A 23,798-nucleotide genomic window follows, 5' to 3' on the forward strand; every position below is an offset into this window, starting at 1 on the left:
TTGTATATGTGTTTTTCTGCTCCAAAAAAGCAAATATTTTACTGAGAGCACTATTAATAGTCAATGCAACGAGCTCTATCAAACACTGACAGTACAACGTTTTTTGGGTAATTTTACTGACCCTAGATTTTACACACCCTAAATGCAATACATTTACAGAATGGCTGACAGTCTGCTTCATTCCGATTAATTTCAGATCAAAGCTATTCAAGTCCCCCCCCCCCCCCCCCCCCCCTCTCTCTCTCTCTCTCTCTCTCTCTCTCTCTCTCTCTCTCTCTCTCTCTCTCTCTCTCTCTCTCTCTCTCTCCATATATATATATATTTGTTTTCATCCATTAATTAACTCTCAGTCCTAAAATAATAGAGATCACCCCCTCCACAGTAGGAAGAACAACCTTATTTAACTAATATATTCTTCTTCCTGTTTAGAAGTACTTTGTATCACACCCTGGTAACTAGATACAAATTTTATAATTAAGGAAAACAAATAAAAAAAAAATTTCCTCAAAGGACTCTCAAACATGTTTGTCTCCAAGTTCCGCTGGTACACTAGGGTGCATCCATTAGCCTGTCCCTTGGCAACACTGTCCCCAGTGGATGTAGGAAATATCACATTTGGTCAACTTTAAAATTCTTATTCATTTCTTAAATCTACAAGGGGCACAGTTTTTTAAACTTCTTCATCTTCAGCCTTGAAAAGTGCTTTGACATTGAAAAATAGCACTATTTTATCATATTTGAATGTAAGTGTAGCTGCTTCACCAGACGCTGTAACCACTTTCCCCAAACTCATCAGCCATCTTCAATAAAAATTAAAGGGAGTAAAATAAAATAAGAAATGAAATATTTCTAAGAGCCAATATATATATTTATTTAAAAACCTGCACACAGGGGTTATAAATCACAAAACTTCCTCACACCTCATAACTTGACCAGAATTATGGAAATCCACATGGGCTGTAAGCTTCTGGTAAATTCTTGGTCATTCATTACTATTTTTTTTCCTTTTGTTAGCAAGGAGATTAATAACCAGTCTACAGCAACAGCTTGTCTTTCTGTCCACCCACACAGAAAAGCCCTCTCCCTATCACAGCAACACAGCAGGTGCTTCATAATGCTCATTGTCAGGTCTTTTCATTCCATTTGTGCATCTCTTTTGAGATTATTGACAGGTTCAATATTTAAGTTTGCAGGACTGTTTGAGATACAGATTCAGTTCTATTAAAATGAAGTCGAAGATAACATCTCAGTAAATACTTACTTCAATCATTTCTGCTACTTCATTGACAATGAGAAGATAGCTTCCATTTTTAAATGTGTGTTACAAGTTGTCCAAATCACAAATGTCAGTAATGTACACCCTCTGCCAAACCATGCAAACACATGATGCTAATGCCAAACTACATGTGTCAACACTATTTTAAATGAATTACATAATAACTTTTGTAAGGCTGTTCAAGATTAGAACTAATCAAGGAACATAGCCTGTAAAGTTTAAAATATAAAGTTTTTATATACTTAAAAAAATACACTATTTAAGCAGTTTATGAATAAAAACAATACAAAAAATAAATTAATAAAATCAAACACTATTATACATTTCTTGATAATATATAAGATTTGCAACAGGTGAAAAACTGACAGTAAATATAGAAATGTTTTGATTTGTTCACTTTTACATGCTTTAAGCAACAGAATGTATAAAATAACATATGTGTTAGAATATATTATTAAAACACAATATGTCTCTTGCTGGTTTTGGGCTAGTAATGCACTGGTAGTTGAACCCAAAACCCAACTCGGGGCATATATTACTGTGTGATAACATATTCTGAACCATCCATTATTCTATTTATCATGTCTACAATCATTCCAATAAGCAATAGGCAAATTTGAAACCAATAATTTCATTACCCAGACGTGAATATCCCCAAGCACAAATCAGCTTTCCTTAAGGCATTTTATAACCCCACTGATAGTGTAATTAGATTGTAATATTCTGGTTGGTATCTTGTCGTTGCTTAGCAACATCACAACCCCTGTCGGCATTTGCTGGGGACTGAGTGGGGCTTACAGAATAACATTTAGTTTCTTCTAAAACTGAGGGAATATGAAGCCACTTTGTGGCCTGGAACTGACTTGAGGTTTGATACAGCAAAGTTGCCTCAAACTAGGTCTCTTGGTCTCCTGGAACCAAGTTTCAAGCCACTGTTCCTGAAAATGTCTGTGAACACATGACCTATTGAAACTCAAGTTCAGGTTGATGTACAATCAATATCACGACCACCAACAAAGCACTTGTAATAGTGTTACCTCATTTTACCTGTATACATGTGATATAAAGTGAACATGTTGACCTCTAGATTAGAATAGACTCGGCATTCTAATTACATATATATTTTTTAAATTAGTTAAAGGGACCGATGTTAGAAATAAAGAAAACAAGTCACAAATTAATAAACAAAAACACATAACTAAAATGTATTTATGTAAACTCTGAGGATTGTTAAATACAATTAAATATAAACCTTTTTCATTCAAGTACTAGAATATGATTAGCAGAATGACCACGATTACAAATCTAAAAGGATTTCTGTGATTTTGCAATTGAGAAGAAATACAAGTTCTCAGGAACACAGCAAATCTCATGCAGTCAAGGGGGCAGGAAATTGTAGATTTAACATTAGGCCACACTCCATCTTAGGCAGGGAATTATATTAGCCTTTGTTATCTTCAAGGTGGTTGCATTGTCCAATCTCTGACAAGAGTTCTCAATACACCCCACAGGATAGCAGTTCCCAAAACAAAGTCTTTTTTAAGACAGTTCTCAATTCCACTGGTTCTTTCATTGGATGTCAGGACTATTTATGGTCTTTTCCTGGTTCTTCACATCAACTGAAGCACAAAGCCGACTTATATCTTAGGATGCAAAGGCAAAAAAAAACCCATATACGTCAAAGACATAACAATAATTTTGTTTAAAAAAAAATGCAGAGGCATGTACATTTCAATACATTACAGCTCTCTGTTTGGAGGTGGGGTGAATAAATGTAACCTCCTGTCAGGTGTCTGTTGATTGTCATATTTATGTCTGCGATTGGGCTACTCCCTGTCATTAATGCGATTTTGAACCTGAACCTTTTCTGATTGGAAAATTTACTTAAAGTACTAGGCAAATATGTCCAGCAATCGTAAAGGATGCGCAGCGACGCAATATTAACTGAAAGTTAACAATGGCCTTGAAAGAAACAAAAAAACAAAATCAGCCAATGAGCTGTCTGGAGTGCCAGCAGCAACCTGCCGCCAACCACAGTGAGTCAGCTACCCCCAGCATTTCAGACTGCCGTAGGGAACATTTACAGTGACATTTCATAATATGTGAGAAATTGGGTAAGATTTACATGACAGATTGGACACCTAAACAAGGGCACGTATTCCCTGTGACTGGCAGTTTTCAGCATCATTGGCTCGACAGATTTCCCTGGCTGGTGTATTTGCCACAGTTAAACGGGTGCTTCTGCAAACAGTGCCTCACGTTTTCATTTCACAGTGTGGGAAAATGAGGTCATCAGACACCGGGGAAATTGGTGAACAACGCATTTTGCGACTCTAAGCATGCACTGGAGGTGTTTCGTGAACATTCAAAAAGAAAATTCTATGTTGATGCAACTGTCTTGGCAGTGAACTTTGAACGTGTGCTGTAAAACAAAACAGAGGAACTATCACTGAAACTTGATTTGGAGAGGAAGAAGCAGCTGGCAGAAAACTGACAGAAATTAAAGAGCATCATAGAAACGATTACTCTATGTGGTCGCCAGGAATTAGCTCTGCGTGGAAACCAAAATTCAGGGACTGTAGGAGTATCAGAGCCAGTTCACAGTGACGGAAGCTTCAGTGCTTTGCTGAGGTATAGAGATATGAAATGCAAAATGAATTGATAAATGTGATCGGAGACATCATTAGAAAAGAGCTGGTGGAAAAAATAAATTCAGCTAAGTGTTTCACTGTACTTTGGATGAAATTAAGGATACATCGGGGAGAGAGCAACTGTTTGTATGCATCAGGTACGTGGATGAGAATGTGAATGACACTGGTCGTAATGTGATTAAGGAGGACTTGACTTTCTTTCATTTGTTGACATGGAAGAGTTGACTGGAGAGGCAATCGGCAATTCAATTGAAAATCAAATGGTGAATGCTGGTCTTGATCTCAATTTTTTGGGAGGCCAGGGCTCTGACGGTGCTAGCACAATGAACGGCCGTCTGAATGGAGTACAGGCCAAACTAAAAGAAAGGTATAAATATGCATGGTATGTTCACTGTGCACCACAGTCTCAATTTTGTCCTGAACAAATGCTGCTCTGTTCAAATGGTAAGGAACTGTTTTGGAAACTCTTTTCACAATTCAGCTTTGCATTCTGCCTGTCTAAGAAATGAAATTCAACGTGTCTTGCCATATCAAAATAAAAGTCGATTGGTAGCTCTGTGTGAAACAAGATGGGTCGAGTGTCACGATGCACTATCACCATTCACTTTCGTTGAGCTCCTGGCCCCAGTCCGATCCAGCCTGTTGCTGATCAGTGAAAATTTCTCGGGGGATTCTTCAGTGAAAGCAAACCAGCTTTTCAGTGCCATCGATAAAGCTGAATTCATGCTGACCATGAATGTTTGTAAAAAAATGCTTGCAAAAACTTTTTGCCTGTCACAGTTCCTTCAAAAAGTTGAATGTGATCTGACTGAATGCATCTCTGCAGCGGACTCAGTGATACAACAAGTAGAGGAAATGCGCTGTAATGCAGAGAGCAAATAAAAAAAAAATCTTTCAGAAAACTTGTGCCCAAGCAACTGAGTATGGAATTAATTTTAGACCACTGTGGAGACCCACGGACAGTGATGGCAGTGATACGTGAAAGGCTTGTGAAACATACTATTGCCCGAACCTGTTCATAACACTACTGGACTTCTATACAACTCAAATGAAGGAGCGCTTTATGAAACACAGAGCCGTCCTTGCCAATCTTAATTGCATCCTCCTATGCAATGTCCATATGCTAACTGAAGACTCTGCAAAGGTGCTTTCAAACCTATACCCAGATGATGTCACATCCACTTTGGAGAGAGAGAGAGAGAGAGAGAGAGAGAGAGAGAGAGAGAGAGAGAGAGAGAGAATTAACCATTTTTAGTGTTATTACGGTAAAACAACAATTCACGTTGCGAGGATATGAACTTTAGTCTTTTCATCAAAGAAAACAGGGCATTTCATTGATTAGAACAATGCCAATAATACAGCTTGCTGTGTTTTAAGTGGATGAAATCGACATCAAGTTTGATCATACTAGGGGTAAAAGGAGATGACAGAAACGTGGCATTTTAATTAGTTATTTTTAATGAAGTCTTTAAATCATTACAATGTTGAATTGACCTATGCGTTTGCATTGTTTTCAGTTGTGGAAAGTCGTTCTTTGCATCATTGTTTAACCAGAGGTGTAGATTCACACTAAGGTGCCTCTTTTTGCTGAAATGTTAAGCACAACATCGTTTGCAACTATTCTTGGATGTTAAATATTTTTGGTTTTTTCTTTTCAATATATTATGAGCATTGTGCACACAATAAGAAACTAGTTTGCCTGTCACCTCGCTGTTTTTCTGATTTGAAAAATTACAAACACCCACCAACCCCACCCCCCTCTCCCCCGAAACAAAATCCTGGCTAGTCCACTGATGCCAGGGATAGTTTAAACAGGTCAGATTTCTTCATACAACAACAACATAATAAAACATGATTTGAAGAATTAGAAAGGCTGCTGATAAGCATCCAGACATACCTTTTAAGTTAGCAAGAAGCTACACAAAACTCATTTGGGCACACACTAACATATTGGACTAATTTACTCCAATAATAGACTCTCTCTCGCAGCAGGAAGACATTGAGAGCAAACATAATTCCAAAGTGTAATTATAGGAGTGGCTGTAACAGCTCTGAGATCTACAGCAAGATTACCAGCTTCAGTGCCAGGGGTTGTACATTGTGGAAATATCACCAGTTTTACTGCACAGTGACTTCATGCATTTGCTGTCCAACAATCCCATTGCATCCTTTTTGTTCATTGCTTATGAGCTCATGGCTCTAGATAGCTTGCTCAAATAGGGAAAGACTAAACAGTACTGCAGGATAAGAAACTGTCCCATCAGAAATAAAAGCACACTTCTGATAAAACCTTACAAGGGATATTTATTTAATAACAAAAAAACATATTGTATGCCTTTACCATTTGTCTTCTGACTGAATGATCACCCAATATACATTATTATATAAAGCAGAGTCTGATTTTGATGTGATTTTGATCTGAAATTTCTTTGGCTCAGATGACTTTTATAAGGTGGTTTGTATAAGATGCAAATAACGTCACATTGAAACTAGGTAATGTTTAACTATTTACCTATATTAGGTACAACATATATTATAGGGTGCTGTTTAAGACACAAGCTAAGTCTGTGTGTGTGTGTGTGTGAGAGAGAGCCTATCAAGGTAATCTGACCTACTCATGCTCAGATGGTGTACATTTTCAAGATTAGTAAAATGTGGTAATATGGTATGGCAGGTGTTTGCACTTATTACATGTTTTCTTGTAGTGTTTCCAGATGAGTTTATCCTGCTCCCTCTTAACATAGCAGAACTATGACTAAAATGAATTGTAAAATGAAATGAATTGTAATCCTGTTAACTGAAAAACAGTAGCATTGGCACACAGTGTGAAGTATTCTTTCGCTAGTGGTTCTCATGACACGGGACATCTGAAATAGGAAAAAAGCCCCTCCTTAATTTCCAGAAGATGACATCCACTGGCACGGTACTTAGAAGTTGGTTGTAACCCAGCACGCCCATAACAACAGTGCAGTGTGCTATATTCTGACACAGCACAGCCAACTACATTCGTTTGATGTTGTTGTTGCTGTTATTAAAATGGGGTTTGCTGTTTAATGAGCCCCTTTGATTTATACCACTGAAGACTTTTATCATATACTCTCTAAGGAAGCCTGTCATGATCTATGAGCTCCCAAGGTTGTATTCTCACCCCTGGGTTTTACATTCCTCAAGTCTTTCTCACATCTTTGTCATTATTACCTCTTGAGAGCGTCCATAATATTGCTATCTTTTCTCTTGTGACCTCAGGAAAGCAGGAAAACAGAGGTACATTTTCAAGACATCTACAATGTACTGTAAAAGAAAATAATATGAAATTCAAGTGAATTAATTTGTTATCTAAGTTTCAATCACCTCATCAAGTATCTTCAAGTTTTATACAACATCTTACTTGTAAATCATGATAGAAGGCCCTGGAATCCGTTACTTAGTTTTATCTGTGAAATCCTCCACCTTGAACAAAAGACAACATGAAATTCGGGGAAAAATAATCTATATATTGTACCAGCCTTTCTTATATCGCCAGTGGGAGTTTACACTAATGAGGAGTTTCGCACCTCACATCAGAGAGGCTGACATTTAAACAATGCTTTACAGAACATCTTCAAGCTATAGACTGGTAGTCATGGTAATTACCTGCTGATAGAATGCAAAAGTAAATAACTAGTGCCAAAGGTCACATGAAGTACAAACCTCCACGACTTGTATTTTCTTCTCATTAAAATACATGCTTCTGTTTTAATTACCAGGTCCATTTAATTACAATGTAAACCAGCCTGAAGTCGAGGTGCTTTGTTTCTAACAAGCCATCCCCTAATTGAGATGGTATTTTATCTTTTTTGCTTTCAATCTGTGCAACTGTAGTTCTAACTATGATTCGTTTTATAAGTCCATATCATTTGAATCATTACATTTCATTCTGTCTATCCCTTCGGAAAATTATGACCGATCAGGCAGAACAGAGTCAATGAAATGAACTGCTACATTTTGATCAAAATGTCAAAACGCTTTCATCTTTGCTATTTTAGGTATGTACAAGCTGACTTCACGTGCTGTTTTTAAGACGCGTGGATGTCATCTTTTACTTTGCTTGACGGATCTGCTAAATGGGTTTAAGAGTCACTGTTTTAGTTTGGAAGAAATGGTTTTAAAAATTCACACAAACACCTAACTCAGATCTTACATCTGACTGACTATGAAACACAAAAAAGCTTCCAGCTGGACAAACCGGTCTCGTATCAGCGGTTCACAGCTCTGGCTCTCAAAGTCCATTCCAGTCCAGTACTCTTTTCCAATCAAGTCCTAAGTGAGTTAATTGCCCATTATTGCACTTATAAAAGGACCTATAAAATCTAAAATAATATACATAAACAATAGTGTGATTAGGCTATTGAAATTCAAACCTGTGCAAATGTACTGGGATAACTGCAGGTGTTGGACTCCTTTTCAGCTACTTTCATATCTCACCGTGCCCCAGCCATTTTATTGTGAACACTATATTCTGCTGACTTCTATTGATTATATTAATTATGTTTAAATAATAATAATAATAATAATAATAATAATAATAATAATAATAATAATAATAATAATAATAATAAAACGTACTTTAAAAAAGAAAAGACCAAGTAATAATACCTGTAACTAGAGGCATCAGTGTTTCTTGTTATTACAGAATCCTGGATTCCATCCTGAAGACTGTTCTTTCCTCATACACTGACTTTATCCTGCATTTATCATTCAGATATAAATGATATAGTATAAACAATACACCTGATTGAAAATTAATTTAGCCCTTCAGTTCCAGAAGAAGAACAAAAAAAGAGACAGCACTTTTTAAATGTACTACTGTATTCCATTGCATTTAAAAACGCCCCAAGTTAAACAACACACAACTTGGCCTAACTTGAACCGGTCTGTTCATAAATGGACATTTAAACATATTAAGATGATTAAAAATATCTTTAAAATTAGTTGAAGAAGAAAATATTCATTGGCTGTGCTATGCTTTTTAGTTGGGAGAATGATATGTGACTAATCATATAAGGGTCAAGTGAGCTGCTCCTGTGGGGAGTAAAAGGATTTTGAGAGAGCAGAAATTGCCACCAGTGCAAAGTAGTTGAGCAACATTTTCACATCCTTTGCGTTGTCATTGTGCCTGGGAGTTTCTGTGGGTGATTTCAGTTTTTTACTTTAGACTTGTTGGACTTGAGCCTGGGACTCACATTTTTCATGACTCTGACTCCTCACGGCCGCATAAGACTCGGACTTGACCTTGTGTGACTCAGACTCAGACATTTGGGCTTTATTACTTGGACATATTAACGACAAGTCCTTTTTTAAATTTTCTATTACACAAGAAATTCTTCCTTTCCAGTCCCGCTTCCCCTAAAACTTCCACCGACAACTATATCTCTCAGAATACAATGTCTTCAGTTACTAGGAAACTGTGCCCAATAAAAACCCGCCAAACAAAACATTATCCAATTGCTAGTTAGCCCTGTTGTCTTTGCAGCCAATCATACTAAGAATAAGAAATTGGAAGCAAGTTAGGTTGTAACGTAACCACATGCCCAGTCCAGCTGCAAATCAAACAGTAACCATCGCAAAGTTTTTTTCTTTTTTGCATTACGTTTTATAAGGAATAAATAATGTCAGAATGGTTAACAAGGAAATAATTATTTGGCTTTAACAAACCTTTCTCTTTACTACTTTAAACCTGGTTCTAAGTTTTTAAGCACTGTAGAAATACATTGCTTAAACTAAATTTCTTCAAAAATATGTAATTTGATTTTGCTGAGCTCCCTGAACCTCTGGAATATAATTTATTTTCACAGAAAACTATAGAACATTGGTCTCCTTAGTAATTTTGAGTTTACTGAAAACAAAAATATATGAAAAGAGAATAATCATATAAGTTATAATTATACTTTTAGAGCTTCTTAGTTCATAGCAGAAAGTCACTGCGTGATTAAACATTCTGTGCTTTGCTTCTAATCGCCACTCGTTCCCAGCACATGCCATCACTGTTTGCATGCAAAATCAATGAATTCACCTGTCAAACTAGCCACTAAAATTGAAACTTGCCTACCATCAAACAGGCAGATATATCAGACTGATATGACAGAAGGACTGACTGATAGCAAAAAAAGAATGACAGAATAACAATACAACTCCATCAATGAAAATAATTTATTACGGAAAAATGACTCGGACTCGGACCCTGATGACTTGGACGGACTTGAATGATGGTGACTCAGACTCGGACCCTGATGACTCGGGCTCGGATCCTGATGGCTAGGACTCGACTTGAATGATTGTGATTCAGACTCAGACTCTCATGACTCGGACTCGACTCGAATGATGGTGACTCGGACTCAGTCCTTGATGACTCGGACGGACTTGAATGATAGTGATTCGGACTCAGACCCTGATGACTTGGACTCAACACTCGGGACACGGATACAAGGTTTGAGGACTCAACTACAAGTCTGGTTAGTACACACATCAGGCTTGTCAGCAAGCATCCGATTCATTTTACTTAGTTAGTTTTCTTTTATAAAATGGTCAGATTACAAGGTGACCACAAACAATGATAATGGAATATGTGACTGACACTTAGCCAAAGCATTACCATTCTGCTCTTCCACCCTATCCTCTTTAAGTAACCTAGACTGGATTATTTTCAGTAACACCAAAAGAAAAGTAAGGATTCCACCCCATATCAGTGGCTTGCTTCTAAGAAGAATGCCACAAAGAACTGCCAGCTGAGGCCTGTCACTTGTTTTAATGAGGTTAGTCAGTCCAAACATATCACAATGTCAAAGTAAACCTGTATTCATGCTCATGGAGTGCAACACAAAAACAATGCATTAACACAGCAATAATTACATTTATTAGGAAAGATAACCAGCTCGGAATTTCATCCCTTGGTGAGTATGCCCTCTGTGAACCCATTGATTATTTTTGTGTTACCTACTTACCGTATGATTACATTTTAATTAATGTAGTGCTGTCCCTTAACAAGCACCAGAAAACAAGATCTAATTTAAATTATAACAATGTGCATTTCTGTAATTCTAACATGCCAAAAAGCATATTTTTTTTTTTTCTCATTAAGCCACATATCACTATTTATTTATGTTTTATTCGATGTTTGTGTTTCACTTTGTTTGATTTTGTAATATTTTTTAATTGAGCACTGTTTTTTTTTATTTTATTGTATGTGTGTGGATTGCCTATAGGAATGCTTAAAATATTAGTGACAAACAGTCTGATGGAGTGAAGATTGTCAAGTGAAGGCAATCAGGAAACTCCCATTCAGAATGTCACCTGCAAAACTGCAATGATCTCCTGGGAGATTTACAAACTGTGCAGTGCTTGTGCTGGAGAATAGACTGCTCTGGCCTGTGCTTTGTCTCTCCCTATCTATTTTCAGTATGAAACTCGATTATAGCTTTTGTTCAGGTCAATATTGCCATGGGTTATGTAGGGAATCGGTAAAAGTATTTTAATTCAATGATATTTGCTTGATGAGAATAGACTGCTCTGGCCTGCGCTTTGTCTCTCCCTGTTTATTTCAAGTTCAAGCCGTTACCCGCTGCTGCTGTGATCCCCCGAAGACCCGAGCTGCGTCTGGGGTTGTTGAGACGAAAGGCTGATGTGCTGTATCCAGACAGATTGTAAAGGGCAAATGGAGATTGTTTCTGTCTACAGTGCTACTTCAGGAGGGTGGCTTAGAGAAAGTAACATTGGTTGTTATTAAACAGCTACTAATTTAATAACGGGGAGTTTGCACAGGTTAATGATTTAGGTTTTAATAATAATTGTATTTAGCCATTAATTTATTTTTAATTTATTTATGCTTGACCTATTAAGAGTGTTAATCTATTTCTGGAGTGTTATTAAATTAATAGGTATAGAAACATTAAATTAGACGTTGGGGTGGGGGGGGGGTGGGGGTGGGGGGGGTGGGGTGTGTGTGTGCCACTAATTAGGGGGGATCCGGTTGCTGACCTGTCTTTGTAATTCAATACTGACTAGATAAAAGCATAGTGATCTTAAGGGGCCCTGATTTACAGTAAGTGGGTATTGTAGTCGGGGCCCCTTAAGATCACTATGCTTTTATCTAGTCTGTATTGAATTACAAAGACAGGTCAGCAACCGGATCCCCCCTGGGCTCACTTGTATTACTAGTCCCAGAATCTCCCCCAAGCTACCCAATGTGTAGTGCTGCTATTGCAAATCACAGGGTGGCTCATTTTGTGCATCTTTTTATATTGCAAATCATTGTATTAATAAACGGCCATTGGCCAAATTGTATCTGACTTGTCTTGGTGTGTTTGTAAGGATTGCTGTGGATTGCTCAACTGCCAATTTAAAAGTACTTGTGTGTGGGAACCTTTAATATTTTTCTGGGAATATTTCCCTGTGGCATAGTCGATTTCAATGATTTTACAGTTTATTTCCTTCATAAAGAATAGAAAATTAATTGTGTTTCAAGCTGTGCTGCTACGTGCTCATATGCATTGGCTCATTTCTATCTTTTACTACAGACATTTTCCTGGCAGATTCGTGATTTGTGATCAAGCTTCCTTGGGGATTCCTTCCCGCTTCTGACCCTTCTTATGCAGAGGCTTGTAGGAGGAAAGCATGCATTGATGTGGGGATTGGGATGCCTTTGTAAAAGAGGCTTAAACTAAAATGAGGAGGAACAGTGGTTTGGGTATTTTTTTTTTTTACTAAATTAAATATTTCCTGTGATTTGAGTAAAGGTTATTATGCATGTTGCACAGATAACAGGTGAGCCTCATTCAGAAAATGAAATTTTTTTAATAGCACATACAGTGGTGGAGCAATAGCAGGTACAGCAAGTGGAACTGCACTCGGGCCCACACACTCAGGGGGCCCCGGACAATTTCCTTCTTATTTATATTTGCAGATGTCACATTTGTATCACTGTAGCTGCCGGTGTGTGGTAACAGTAATTCAGATTGTACCCTCCCTCATTTCAACAGGTATCGCTATTGTCTTAATTATCCTAACATTTTTCCCCTGGAGACTGGTACGAGTCACTTCGTCCTGGAAGATTTTGGGGTTCTATTCAGCACAGACATTTGCAGTTATATTCTGTGTGCACGATTCATCCTATAGTTTAAACAGAAGCTGTTGGGTGCTGCTGCGGGTTCCAAAATAAACTACAACAAATCAACATGCCTGTATTTCTGATTTGGAAATAATAATAATAATTAAAAAAAAAAAAAACAACTGTTTATGTGAAACAATTTCTGCTAGTGTCTGTGCAGAATCATGAATTCTGTAATAATTTCTGTGATCACAGAATTGAGGAATCCTGGTAGGATTAGTGATTTAACCTGTTTGTGCTGGATGTAAAGATGTACGCAAAATAAAATAAAGTAGGTGAGTAGAACACGTTCTTATTACATACTGTTTCATACATGCTAACATTCTGACAATTAAATACAGTTCAATATTGAACACTTGATTTGGTGTGTTTGATGTTTATAAATAAGGGTTAAATTAACGTTAGGGGAGGGGAGCCCACAATAAGGTCCTGCACTGGGGCCCATCTTACTCTTCCTCTGAGCCTGCGCACATACCTGTAAAACCCCCTGACCTTTTATTGTTTACATCTTGAAGATGAATAGCAAGCCAGGAGGCACACAGAAGCAATATATGTATGTATATATTGATGCAGTCTTTGCTCCTAAGATTATTATTATTATTATTATTATTATTATTATTATTATTATTATTATTATTATTTATTATCATCTCACAATTTATTCTGCTGGAAAATGTCAGTATCATAACAGGCATCTGATGTCATGTAGCTCTCAGGTAGTTAACCTGGCCCAGCTTCCTTCTTCCCACTGATTAGCAGGAGGTTGGCAAAAATACAAGTTTTAATGCTTGGGGAGTTCTGCTTACTGGGTCAGAATGGTCCAGACAGCTTGGATTCCAATAGGACAAGTTGAAGAGGACACTTGAATGAACAGTTACAGTATTTGCTTAAGCTGGCTCTGGCATGCAGAATGCCCTGACTGAAATAGTCCTTGCAACAAGAGAGGAATGATTAACATGAGGAAGGCTTTAATATAAAATCTCTGTACGTCACAGACACATTAAAAAAAAAAAAAAAAAAAAGTTCAAATCCTAAACAGTGAACATTCCTTTTCATGATGTCCAAAATAATCTTTGCGTAAAACAGATATTGCATATTTTAATTTTTGTAGATTTTTTTTTTTTTTTTTTGCAGGTATTGGAGACTAGAAGGGGCAAGCATTTGCAGTACCTTCTATCCTTTTTATGTTTATTGGCCCTTAAAGACATTTTCTACAGGTTTCTTTCAAACCACGATCAATAAATCACTCAATCAATCAACCTTTATTTAATAAATATAGCAATTAATTTATAAACTGTACTCACTAGGCCATTATAACTACTGTAATGAAACCTAAATGAGTGGGTTTCAGCTAATAAACACAAAACTAACTAGAGAAGACAGAGCATTGATATGTGCTGTACATTTTCTTCAATTAAAGTGTCATCTAACACCTAATGAAGAATTAAGGTACGACAGCAGGTGGGTTACCATGACATAAGCACACACTTAGGGCATTATAAAGCCTTTCACCCAACCTGTGCAGTGCCTTAATGCTAGTATAAATCTAATTTTATATTAATTTACTTTTTAAATTAACACAGCAAATTAACAAAATATGTTCAATAACAGTAACTATCACTAAACACAAAAAAATAGTTCTAGTGTAATGTAAACAAAATTTGTTTAAACATGTTTGTTTTTATATATTAACATATGTTTAATTGTAAATATAGTATCTATTTATTAAAATGTTAAGTACATTTATGTATATCAATTACATTAACCTCTTATACTAATTCATTAATGGCCATATAAAACTTTGTAAATTACATAAATAAGTATTTTTTTTAGCTTCTCCAGATGTGCAGGTGTTATTGGGGGATAGTGTGTTGCTTTGTCATTTACACTTCATCTCAGTTTTTTAATTACTGCTATGAATACATTGTTAGCTGTGTTAAATGCAGCATCTTTTGTTAAATTAACTTTTCTGCTGTATGGCGGTTCATTCAAAAAGTGATTAATACCAGCTCGCAGACTGACAAAGCTGGAAGTGTTATACTGCTCTCCATCTTTATTTCTTACGGAAGCATAAAAATTCTGAGAAAGCTTTACTTTCTTTCTTGAAGCCAGTTTTTTATGATGTTCACAGCCCAAAAGCTTTTATTGTAGGTTTTGTTTCCCATTTCGTTCAGGTAAGAAATAACCCAGGACAAGGTGTGTGGTAAGACAATTCTTGCCTGCACTGTGAGGCTTTTTTAAGGAAAAAAATAAAAGAAATATATTATGTATCCGTCCACTGAGAAAAAAATAGTCCCTTTAGACTGTTTGATTGTAACATATAGTTTGTACTTTTTTTATTTGCCATAAACATTAAATTGAACACTGTCATTGTTCACTTGGATACATTGTGAAAAGTGTTGAATTTAAATCAAGGGAAGTAATGTTAAAACTGTACAATGCACTAGTAAGACCTCATCTTGAATATTGTGTTCAGTTCTGGTCACCTCGCTATAAAAAAGATATTGCTGCTCTAGAAAGAGTGCAAAGAAGAGCGACCAGAATTATTCCGGGCTTAAAAGGCATGTCATATGCAGACAGGCTAAAAGAATTGAATCTGTTCAGTCTTGAACAAAGAAGACTACGTGGCGACCTAATTCAAGCATTCAAAATTCTAAAAGGTATTGACAGTGTCGACCCAAGGGACTTTTTCAGCCTGAAAAAAGAAACAAGGACCAGGGGTCACAAATGGAGTTTAGAAAAAGGGGCATTCAGAACAGAAAATAGGAGACACTTTTTTACACAGAGAATTGTGAGGGTCTGGAATCAACTCCCCAGTAATGTTGTTGAAGCTGACACCCTGGGATCCTTCAAGAAGCTGCTTGATGTGAATCTAAATGTACAGTGTTGGGGGCTGCTGTGTATTGGATAAATGACTATGACTAGTTTATGATAATAGTAGTCTGGGGCATCCTAAGTATTTAGAAGTTATTTGAAAGAAAATATTTCAAGCCATAAAAAAATTACTTGAATACTACTAAGAAAGCAAATATTTCATACAGATACATATTTTAAAATGCTGACTCATATTTTCTCATATTTTGGTTTTAATAATTAAAATGCTTTAGAAAAAATGTTTTAAAGGTAGAAACTTATTCCCAATTTGGGAATATCTCAAAATATGGGGTTGATGCAATCTAGGTAGAATAATTTGCACAAACGTTATAATGAGATGTAAGGATTTTGCACTTGGGCAATTGCTGACCCTCCAATAATTTTGCCCCTCCTCTGACCTAAAAAGAAAAATTGCCTGGCCGTTAGGCAAGTCAGATTTTGCAGCCGCAGTTGTGTGCACTGCACCTATCCTTACATCAGCCTGAAGGGTTTTTTCTAGCGTGGTTAATTTATAGGATGAGCAGTGCTAAAACTAACCAGACTGGAATCTCTAGTATTGTGCTAAAGAAATACGAAGATTCAGTTTAACATGGGCAAGCAGAGGATAGACTCAACAGCACTGGATAAAAGAGTCCAGTGATAAATAACGTCATGATAGCCATACACAAGCTCCTAACCACCATAAATGGCATTCACACACTTCATCCAGCTGATGCCTACTTTTGTAATAAGATAATTTGTAACTTGATTTTTAAGTCACATCTTGCTCCTAGCACAAATGAGTCCTATATAATCCTTATTGTTTTTAAGTCAAGAGCTGTTTATTTTTGTATTGCATGTTGCACATACCTTCATTGTCATTAATTACTAAACAGGGACACTGTTCTGCTGATTTGTTCAGAATACTCTTATAATACTATTCTACAATTTGTGGAGAATAACACCTAAAAGAGACAAGCAAGTGCCTGTTTAGTTTTTTTTTTCCTTTGTGCATAGTCTAGAAGGAATATACTTTAACGATGGACTAAAGTTGGTGCCTGTGTTTGATTCCTTTGAAGTAGAATTCTCATCCATTTCAGTCTCTCTGTCTTCCCTTAGGCTGTTCCTCTGATTTTTGCACTTGAAGTCTGTCACTGAGTGGGTCTATCTTTTACTGCTGCCCCAGTCAGCTCAAGGCAGACGGCAGGCCATCTAATTTGAATAGAACCTATTTGCCAGAAGCATGGATAAGTAATTTGTGCTGTCAAACTGACAAACTATGCCAAGGGGTATTATTTACCGCCCACGTCTGTTCTTTCTGAACACCTTATTAATTACCTCTGGAGACTGTGGAAGCCATTTTGCGCACAGGCCAGATTTGTGGAGTTTCACATTTTTTTAATTGGACAAGACTGTTGGAGTATCCTGTTTGTTTCCTTGGAAGGCATATTTAATAACAATGCATAATTAATGCATTCATTTTTTAAAATCTATTATCTCGCTGACATACTTGAAAACAAGACTAAAAATACATAGCGGTTACCGTGCAACTGCCACAACATTCTTTCTTTCATGTGTGCCATTAACATCAAGCCAGATGAAAAGGTTGTCATTCAACCTTTTTATGAAATACTTGTGTATTACCAGGTAGGAGCCATGCAAGATAATAGAAGATACTATTCTCCGAAGTACAGCTGAACAAGCTGAGAAAATAATGTAATACCATAATTTATTGAAAAATGTTTATAACATGTTACCAACTGTTAATAGCATCATTAATTAATTACAGGTTTTTATTGCACAATCCTAAATATGTAAAGCCTGTTTAGAAAAATAAACATGTGCTAATTATTAATTTTGGAATAACATAACAGAAAGTGTAAATGGGAGAGTTTATTTTTATTCAAATAAGTATGACTTCATTAATAGCCTGGTCACTTACAGTTCTGCATATACTTCCAACAGCAAAAATCTAATTCCATGTTTTTCAAATACATTGTCTCTAATGTCTAAAACTATGAAGTGCAAAAATACATAGAAAAAAAGCTATTAGAGATTGTTTGGGTCTTCTAATACACCCATTCACTATACCGTCTATCAGACAGTGTAATTATGATCCAAATAGTTTCATGACTGAACAGATGAAAATGGTCTTCTCAGCAGTGGGGTGTTATCATTAGTCCCAGTCAATGCAAAGCTGTTAAAAAGTTATTGAATAAGGGTGAAGGGAAAAAAAATGTTGCAAATAGATTGTTGTGGAAGTGGTGATCAGTTGTCTCGATGCCATGTTAAACCTTGCAGCATTGCGCCTACAGGATAAATCCACAGAAATGTGATTGATCTTTTCAGTGGTGCCTTGTTCAATGCTAGTTAATATATTTAATTACATTTTCTTATCTGGTCCCCCATGCAAGTTAGGTTAGCAATGCTTTTAATTACACTTGAACTAAACTGCAATTACTGCCACGGTGAATCGATGTTGTTGCTGTCTGATAATACTAATGAGAGATAAAGAGTAGATTCCCTTCTCATACATGCAGGTAGACTTAGGACTGGCATTTTTTGGGAACTCAAAGGTAACTATTGGGAGAAGCAATAACTGATGGAGTTGAAGAACCCTATTGATAGGGTTCAAACCCGCAACCAAGCTGTCACAGCAACGCTAAAACTGTTACATGATAGGTGTTATTTTATTCTGAACACAGAAAAAAAAATAATAATTTGGTTATTTGTGCAACATTATGCTACTGGTGCTTTAATTGGAAGAGATGCGTCCTGTGACACTGCTCATTGTGATCTGTATTTTAATCCAGTAAACAAAAGGAAAAATGTGCTGAAGGAAATAGAGTATTGAACAAAGAAATATCATCTTAGACATCATCTTATTGTTTGAAATTATTGCAAATTTTACCAAACGATGATTCTGATGCAGCAGTGACGGACAGTGATGAATCTGGCTCTGAAGCAGACTGGGTTTGCGAAGATGAATCTTCCAGTAGCAGTGACACCGAGGGCACAGGCGATCCGTGGGAGAAAGTGCAATCCAGTGGCAGCCCCTGCAAGGATGCCAGCCATTTCACCTGCATCAGGCCCTGCACCTGATCCAGCCACTACTTCACCTGAGGCAGCCCCTTCTCCAGTGGTAGCACCAGCACCACCTGGCACTCAAGAGGCTGGTTATGATGGCACTGTTTGGAACACTACAAATCCTGGTGTCGAAGCTGCAGGTAGAAGGGGTGAACATAATATTTTGAGGGAAGGGCCTACGGCATATGCAAAATGCAACATTGATGAAAGCCCCTTGAGTGCTTTTCATCTATTTGTTGACATGGCTACACTTTACCACATACAACGTTGCACTGAAGCAGAAGCCCACCGACAACTACAAGATGATTCCTGGACAATGCCCTCGGAGGAATTAGAAGCTTTCTTTGCACTAGTATATGACCGTGGAGCATTTGGTGCAGAATCCTGGGTTACTGTTGATAGCTGTGCAAAATGACAGCCTGTAGTAACTGCACTGCATCTTTTCAAAAGAACAGGATCTGTGTGATTTGTGCCAGCACTTAGACTTTGTAAACAATAGTAAATGAAGCCCATTCTGTTCAAATGTTTATTTATGCATGTCATTTTGATTATAGTATGTCTGTGTATAATAACATAGCTTTGATTGTGTATGTGCGCTTTGTTATGTGGGCAATTGTGAACATGTGGGTGGCAAGGCGAAGGTGAAAGGGTGATGCAGGTGCTCCAGACAACGACAAACACAAAGTTCACGGCTCAAGTACTTTTATTCTCTTTTTGGGTCTCCTTGACTGTAAGCAAATTTTCCATGTTTTATTACTACCATATTTCAGGAATTACACACTTGACAATAACCAGTAAAACACTGCTTTAAAAGGCAAATATATGCAGTATTATCTGTAGTCCTTGAACACAATTGAATGCTAGTTTTTATGTACTATATGATGTTGTAATCAGATACCATTGAATGTTAGTTTATTATAATTATGTACAATAAGATTGAATGTAAGAACGCAAAAGCATTAGTCACACATGCTGTGGTACACTTGACAACCATCTAGTCGCAGAGTGAGCCCAGATTGAGTGGAGCCAAGTTCTGTAGGATTTTTGATAAGGATGCCTTACCTTCTATAGGTTGCCTGCTACAGGGATTAGGGGCGGAACTAGGGCTATTTAACCCCGGGAAATGTGAATGAAAAGTTGTACTGAGCTCGGTGCCTAGAGTCAGACCCAGGGATCCTTTGGAACCTTGTATTGAAGGTTGTTATTTTGTGTACCTTTTACTATTTGAATAAAGCATTTTATAAACCAAACAAGACAAAGAGCTGTCCATTAAACACAAGCGTGCAAAGCAGAGTTCCAGAATCCAGCGTTCCCTGAGTCAGAGACGGAGCGGTGCAGTAAGGAGCTACAGCAGCAGATCCAGCGTGTGAGCAGAGTTCCAGAATCCAGTGTTTCCTGAGTCTGAGATGGAGCGGTGCGGTAAGGAGCAGCAGCAGTGGATCCAGTGTGTGAGCAGAGTTCCAGAATCCAGCGATTCCTGAGTCAGAGATGGAGCGGTGTGGTAAGTAACGGCAGCAGCAGATCCAGCGTGTGAGCAGAGTTCCAGAATCCAGCAATTCCTGAGTCAGATATGGAGCGGTGCGGTAAGGAGCTACAGCAGCAGATCCAGCGTGTGCGCAGAGTTCCAGAATCCAGTGTTTCCTGAGTCTGAGACGGAGCGGTGCGGTAAGGAGCTACAGCAGCAGATCCAGCGTGTGAGCAGAGTAAGCAGCCAGCGATTCCTGAGTCTGAGACAGAACGAGTGACGACGCAACTCATCGGCAACATTTCCGGTGTGTGAGCAGTGAAGCAGCAATTCCTGAGTCGAAGATGGAACGGCAGTGGGTCCCGAGTCAGAGACGGATTGCCGCCGATGCGGTTCTCATTAGCAATATAACACACAACATAATAAGCAGCAGATCCAGAATGTCCGTGGTGAGGGAGTAATTCCTGAGTCGGAGATGGTTCTCATCAGTTCTCACGCAATAAAATAATATAACTAAATACATCACATCTAACAAAGACATCCCACTACATTGTCCGTTTAAATAATAATGCTGGCTCTACCCAACTATGGGTATTGCCAGCGTCAAAACCAAGGGGTTGCAGTCCCAAAATAATAATAACAAACAAAGACACACAACACAGGCATGTCTCCAGACAGTCTGTGCTCTCAGTGCAGGTGCGGTGCTGGAAACAGTGGTGCTGGTGTGTGTTCAGGTGCAGTGCAGTCCGAGCGGCAGCTCCCAGATCTGTATTTAGCCGTCTGGCAGAGATAAACACACAGTTTAGTATAAACGACACTTCTCTCACAGTTTGATCATCCTTGCTTCCTCCCATTAATCATAACAAAGGAACCGATTACGGCGCCACGCCCCCTAAAGTACGCCAAGTTATACTTATTTACATTTTTTCAGTTGTACAGTTTTGTATGTACGTGATATACCTGTATATACACAAATTTCTTTTCAAATATTTGTTTATTTCAGTTTTTACAGTTTTTTTGAGTTTGCACGTTATGTAACGTGTCTGTATATAAACACATTTCTTTTCAAATGTCTGTTTATTTACAATGTTTTGGTTGTGTAGATGCTTTATATGATGTTCCTGAATAAAACTGAATTATATTCAATTGTTTGTCAAATTGACCATTCATGTTATTCTAGGTATGTCTATAAACGCGGTCGTTCTAGTGTTAAAAGAACATTATTGATGTTATGAACTGGAGTTGTTCCACCAATGCTCTCCATTTTTTAATAAAAACTTGAAGAAGGGACCCCCAAGTGGCACATCCAGTAAAATCGCTCCATGTGGAGTGCAGGATGCGCCCTATAGCCTGGGCCCGACCGTGACCAGGGGGGTTCCTAGTGGGCGGTGCACAATTAGACGAGCACCACTTGGGTAGGGAGGGTCTAGGCCGGGAGGGGAATCCACAGTTCACTGTGCATAAGCGACCCTGTGGCCGATAGGGCGTCAGTGGTTCCGCAGTGGAGCCGCCAGATCTGTGTTGTCCTCCAGCACTATAGGTCTGGTGGCCTCGCTGTGGATCTGCATAGAGTGTAGGATGCCCCCCATAGCCTGGAGATTGCCGGTTCAAGTCCAGGCTATTCCATTGCCGACCGTGGACAGGAGTTCCCAGGGGGCGGAGCACAACTGGCTGAGCACCGCCTGGGTGGGGAGGGCTTTGGTCAGCCAGGGTGTCGTCAGCTCACCAAGCACGAGCGACCTTTGTAGACTGGCTGGGCGCTCCATGGTCCTCCGACACTGTAGCTCTGAGATGACTGCATGACGGGCCTGCAGAATGAAAAGAAGCGGGTGTTTGACGGCACACATTTCGGAGGAACCGTGTCAGCTGCGGTAAGCCATGTTGAAATAAGAAAAACATTGGGCTTTCCAAATTGGGTTGAAAAAAATTATTGCCGATTTCAAATTTTAAAAAAAGGGTAAACCCCACCCCTATGTCATAACATTAAAATGTGTAAATAAATTATTTCACAAAATCATGAATAAATAATATTTTGATATATATTTAGATTGCTTATTTATTTATTTATATTTACAGATTATACAATAACATTTAAGGTTTATTAAAAGGCTATACTATACTGTTACACATGTTAATCTTTGAGGTTTAATAAAAATTACCATACACTTTTTGTAAGCTACCAACGAGCTACACCACATAGAGCTCCTAGTATCTCCCCTCCAAATTGAGAGCAGAATAAATCTAAAAGTTTTATATGGCTGTAGGCTAGACAGAAGATCTCTGTAGACATATTTAAAAAAAAAAAAAGATTGTTTGTAAGGTGCATGGTATTTCAGATTTACTTAGATGGACATCTTTGAAAATGACAAATTGATGATACTTTATATTGTCCTAAAAAACATCTTTAGAAAAACCTGAACCTGTGGGACTTTCCTCTTATTTTCTCACTGATTAAATACAATCTCATTTTGAGAAATGCCATGGCATTAGTGCTTTAAATGAAGGAATTACCTTGATATGAGCACAGTCTGAGCTTCTAATGAAAAAAAGATTGGCTTGCTGCATAATAAAGAGTGATTGATAAGACTTTGTGAATCAGTCTGAAAAGAGAATGTGCCCATTACTATTTTCAGCACAGCTTTACAGATTAGAATGTTTTCTGAGCAGAAAAAAAAAAAAAAACGTCCACATGCACTGATTAATTCCTTGTGAGGTGTGAAGGATTTGCTTGTTGTCAACATGGATTCATTGGCTACGTTTAGATAAAGCCACTAAGTCACAGAAAAAAATTAAGGATGGCAAGGCTGAAAATGAGGTAAACTCAAAAACAACACAGACTATAAAGAGAGGTATAGGATTACATGTACCTGTCTTGATTAATACAGATCTGTGACATTGATGGCAGGTTTATTACAAGTGGTAGCACCAGAACAAAACTTGTTCAGACTTTGAATACAGGGTAAGGCTGTGTGATTGAACTCATGACATTCCCATAGCCCAACATGCACTCACACAGAAATATGAATCAATTTTATACTCAAAACAATTAACAAAGAGAAGCAAAAGTGTACGTGCATTACATGGCCTATTTAAATAAACCTAGAGATGCTTACATAGCAGTAGTGACTGTCCAGGGACTTAATGCCATATCTGTTCATCAAATTCTTTTAGTGCTTTCAATGTTCATAGTTGATTTGACTTTTATTTCCAGAGGGGTTCATTTATTATTCTACTCCCTCTTTTCTCCCAATTTGGAATGCCCAGTTGCCTTTTCCCCTCACCCCTCAATTCCCCCATACAATTCAGGAGACCCAAAGGTGGACA

Source organism: Polyodon spathula, chromosome 5, assembly GCF_017654505.1.
Source record: "Polyodon spathula isolate WHYD16114869_AA chromosome 5, ASM1765450v1, whole genome shotgun sequence".
In the NCBI taxonomy this organism is placed as follows: Eukaryota; Metazoa; Chordata; class Actinopteri; order Acipenseriformes; family Polyodontidae; genus Polyodon; species Polyodon spathula.